Source organism: Octopus bimaculoides, chromosome 9, assembly GCF_001194135.2.
Source record: "Octopus bimaculoides isolate UCB-OBI-ISO-001 chromosome 9, ASM119413v2, whole genome shotgun sequence".
NCBI classification, from domain to species: Eukaryota; Metazoa; Mollusca; class Cephalopoda; order Octopoda; family Octopodidae; genus Octopus; species Octopus bimaculoides.
Window position 1 is genome coordinate 55,508,651 of NC_068989.1, and position 5,203 is coordinate 55,513,853.

Below are 5,203 nucleotides of genomic sequence, written 5' to 3' on the forward strand. Positions count from 1 at the left end.
ATATATATATACACACATATATATATATACACATATATATATATATATACACACATATATATATATATATATATATATATATATATATATATATATATATAAACGTGTCTGAAACCGACAGAGTACTTGGAGATTTAAACGGTAATAACCTATTTCCTTGTATTTACGTATATTTCAAAATTCTGAGGATGGCCTACCCAGCATTTCTCTGGACCCAAACGATCTGGATAAATTGTCCAACAAGTTGAGAGAATGAAAGGAGTAGAGAAATACACACCCTTTAGATATATCTTAGGCTCAATAATAAAAGATTAGATTAATACTCGGCCGAAACACGTTACGTGCATGAAGTGTTTACGTACACCGATTTAATTAGAGCTGAAAGGTGGAACGATAAATTTAGCTTAGGCAGTGATCAACACCTACCACACAATTTTGCCAGAAGCCGTCGTTAAAAAGATACACTGACATCACATAACACGAGACGTGGCGGAATTTCTGTAGAAGAGGAGAATGCAGTGGCCGATGACATAGTTCTCTGTTGTGTCAATGATTACATATATATATAAAACTACACACAATATCACAAGAAAAACACATAAACACGAAGTTATTTCCGATTATTTACACGAAATTCGGAAGACGATAAAGAAAACATGTCACCTTAAAACAAACATTAACAGCATGCGGAATAGAAGCACGAACGTGTGTGTGTGTGTGTGTGTGAGAGAGAGAGAGAGAGAGTTTAAAAAAATAAAAGCTCACTCAACCCAATTTGACTCGCTAATTAGTAAATGTTGGTGATATTAGGATGAGCACGTGATAAAACAATAGTTTTACCATAAAGCGGAGACAGCGACAATGACTGATATTATAAGGTGAAACGTAACGAAGCATAATTTCAGATTGGACGGGAAAATATGAGAAAGGTTCGAGTGAGAAAAGAAGATACAGGCAGTAAAGACGGTTGTAATCTCTACAGGAACAGCATTACATTACGGCATGAATAAGGAAACAAACAAGACTGACTGACCCTCACCTGTATAATGTTTTTCCTCGTTTACGCTTGTCTATAAAAAAGTATTAAATTACTCACACAACTGAGACAAAGGGGGAGAGAGAGATGTGAAATATATGACTTTATAGTGACGAACTTGTGAAATAACAGCCACAAATAAACCATTTTAAAAGGTGTGAATGAAAGAAGCTTTATTGGAACAGTTTATTATATTACAAACGCACACACACACCATTGAGAAATCACAAATGTACGTAGTACGTCACACATTCACACACAGCCATATGCTTATGGTCGACTGCACATACACACAGACTATAGATGGACACGCACACATACGATTACAGACGAACACACACACACACGGTTACAAATGAACACGCACACACGGTTACAGATGAATACACACACACATGATTACAGATAAACACACACACACATGATTACAGATGAACGCACACACACGATCACAGATAAACGCACACACACACACACACAATCCATCGGGTCATATATATATATATATATATATATATATATATATATATATATATATACATCTAGTCACCTAACTGATTGCGCATACATATATACACGAACACAATACCTAAACTCAGTGTTAGCTAGTCACATAAAGCTCCACATACACACACACGTGTATGTGTGTGTGTGTGTGTGTGTGTGTGTATATATTATAAATAGCTAGCTCCCACACGCGTATACAAGGTTACAAAGACATTAACACACATAATGACAAACACCCACATGCATTATCAAAGACAGACACACGCCTATTTAGTTAGACAGAAGCAGACACACTTAGCCACATATTACACAGAAGACTTAGTGTTATATAAAAATCAGGCATATATACACACACATACACAGTCAGTGTGGTTATAGCAGCATACATAGGTATACACAAACGGTTATATAGACATGTAGAGTTTCATTTTTTTTTTTAAGAGAAAGCAATGCGAAAAAACATAATCAATCAGATCAATAAAAACTCAATAGGTCACACACAGACGCACACACATATGCACTTGCGAACGTAAACACTTATACACATGTGAACACATGTGTAAACAGAAATATGCGCAAAATCAAATACGTAGCAGATGAAATATATACGCGCACACACACACATTATACATAACATCCCATACACAAAGACATCTTATATATATATATATATATATATATATATATATATATAAGATGGAGAGAGAGAAAGAAAGGGAGAGAAACAGTGGGGTTCCAAAGTCGGGGGTGGAAATGAGATAAACGAAAATAAACAAAATGAAAACAATGGATGTGGCTATAAAGAGGGTGAGTCCACGTACTCCGTGATGGGTGGAAATTGATGATAGAGATATTGCTGAAAGAGGGAGGCAGACAACAAAAATATAATATAATACTAAGGAAACATATAAGGGGTTATAGGAGAAGAGTGGAGGGAACAAGGAAAAAGATCGAGTCAACTTAACAGCAATCAGAGAAGACGTGTACAAAAGAGAGAGAGAAAAAGTGCGACGGTGGCGAGAAAGAAATTCAAATGAGAGAAAGAGAGAAAGAGAGAAGAGGAAGTGAAGGACTAAAGTAGAAGACCTGAAAGGATTAATCACAGTCTGAAAGAAGGAAAAAGGGACAAATTGAACATAATAGCATATTCCGTTTGCTTGGAAGGGAGAGATGGAATGAATAAACCAAAACAAAGTAGAATCCTGTCCTTTTTTTTTTTTTTTTTTTTAATCCACGCAGGAAGAAAGGACCCAATTCAGTCTCAATATACCCTGGCCTCGAAATTCCGTCAAACATTGAAATTTTAGCACACCCCTTCTTTTGGTCAAAACTTGCAACTGTTCTCCAGTAATACCTAAATCTATTCACCGTTTTGTAGTAGAACTCATTGAGACAGCAAAGCGTTTAGACAAAAAAGGAATACCACATTTAAGAGGCCTTTCCGTGCTTAGTTTACTGCCTTTTAGGTATTGCTGAAATTCCGAAGGGGTTAGCTCTGCCTTTCATTGGTTAGGAGCGTTGAAATTCTATACCAGTTACGTTATAAGAACGATTCAACGGACTGTGGCGATTATTATTATTATTATTATCATCATCATCATCATCATCATTATTATTATTATTATTATTATTATTAGACTTTGCCTTTCATCCTTTCGGATTCGATGAAATAAGTGCCAGTCGAGCACTGTGGTCGATGTACTCGACTAGTCCCTTCCCTCACAATTTCAGCCCTTGTGTCTACAATAGGCTTATTGTTGTTTTTATTTTTGTTGTTGTTTGTTAACACATGATCATCTGAGAAGTGTTTGGAATACGAAAGAGACAGAGTGCGTAGATGAGAAGACGAAGAGAAAAACAAAACAAAACAAACAAACAAACAAACAAAAAAAAGACAATGCTATCTGCTTACCATCTCCCTTCCCCACAATACTCGGGTACATAAAACAGAGAGGGGTGAAACGAGAGAGAATTTTAGTGAAGGTATAAGTTAATAAGAGATAGTAATAGGCGAAGAAGTTCTGACGAAAGAGAGAGAGAGAGAGAGAGAAAGAAAGAAAGAGAGACGGGGGAACGTTGATAAAGAAGTTGGTAAATAAAACAGAGAGAGTACTTACCCCCTAAAGGATGAGAAGGACACCGTCGGTTAGTACTATAATACTCCGCTTATTTGTTAGTGTCAGTATTACTGTTGCCGCTGCAACCGCTGCTAAAAACCAAGATAGCGTTCAGCGCTCACAAAAACGGGGGACGAAATCCAAAAACGGATCGAAGCAGAGTTGGCAATGTGCAAGAAAGCATGACTTATACGCTGGTGCGTGTGTGTGCGTGTGTTGTAATTTTATATATGTATGTATATATGTGTGTGTGTGTGTGTGTGCGTGTACGAGTCTATTGGCTCATCGGCGAGCTAAGTACCTGTTCTTTTGCTACAGTAGGCTTGTATGTGGTCTAGCGGGAATTGACTAGAAATTGTTATATATTTACACACGCATTAACACTCACACAAACGGACAGCAGAAAGACAGGCTAGTAAGGTGCGCTGTGTGTGTGTGTGTAAGTAAAGTGGTGGTTTACAATTGACAACTCCGACACACAGCATGGAACGACGACGAAAACAACAACAACAATATTAATAATAATGAAAATGAGGTTCAGTGATGCGGTGGGCTGACTTTGGGTAAACTGTAACCCGTTTCCTCATCAGAAAGTAAGGTGCATCGAGCCATGACAGCTGTATATCCGCCATCATCATCGTCATCGTCAGTGGAGGGTGACAATCGCCGGTCAAGCAACACTGCTGTAGCGGACAAGGTCAACAGTGCGTTTCCAACTAATGCACATGTATGGCCACACAAACACGCACGCACACAAACTACACACACGCTGCCTTAGAGCGAAAGGGTGAGGGAAGAAATTGTTAACGCGCTCCTAGTTTTCGTCAGTTCTTCTCTCGACTAACATAGTCACCTGGTTTACGGGGATAAACCTGATCGAGTTCTTGTAGCGACCCTGACACTGAGACTAAGAGAAAATGACCGTGGGAAGCGAGGACCGATGTAGATCCGACCAAGTAGTATTAATGGCTGCAGTGAGAGAGCGCGATCCGCTGTGCAGTTCTGCTGTATGTGTTATCTGTGTCAACGCCATATGCATCAGCTATGTTTAGTGGAGGGAAGAGGCCACGAACTGCTAGAAGAGAAGTCTTGCACCAGCTGGATAAACAAGCCAGCCATTCTCTGTGTCATGCTTCAGCACTTACTGCTAAGGGAGTGCCAACAGCTGATATACACGGATAATATACTACACACACTAAACCTATTTCGCCATACACACATACATGCATAAATATTAGCCAAAGAATTATACACATACAGACATACATATATATATATATACATACATACATACGTACATACATATAACCGAAGCAACAAATCCGACACACAGACACACTATTTAACTAGACACATATGCTTCAACTAAGCAAGCAGTCAGATTCGCGTGTGCACACATATACACGAATTAACGAAGCAACCAGTCATGTACACACACACACACACACTCACACAAACATACACACAGACAAATACAGTTTTTAATCAAACAACCAGTCAGATAAGACACACGTACACATACATACACATCATTTAGCCAAGC

General features: G+C 38.3%; 1 protein-coding gene across 8 annotated transcripts in view; it reads right to left on the reverse strand.

The window, feature by feature from the left end:
• The window catches only part of LOC106867580 (probable serine/threonine-protein kinase nek3), a 494,211-nt gene that overhangs the window by 89,756 nt on the left and 399,252 nt on the right, over nt 1-5,203 (reverse strand). Inside the window, exon 1 of one of the 8 annotated variants that reach the window (XM_014912493.2) lies at nt 3,661-5,184. The exons of 6 other annotated variants lie outside the window; for them this stretch is intronic. The gene's annotated coding sequence lies outside the window, so the exon portion shown is untranslated. Of the gene's footprint in view, nt 1-1,039; nt 1,455-3,660; nt 5,185-5,203 lie in introns of those variants that run through there. One more of the 8 variants, XM_052970693.1, reaches the window with a different exon arrangement.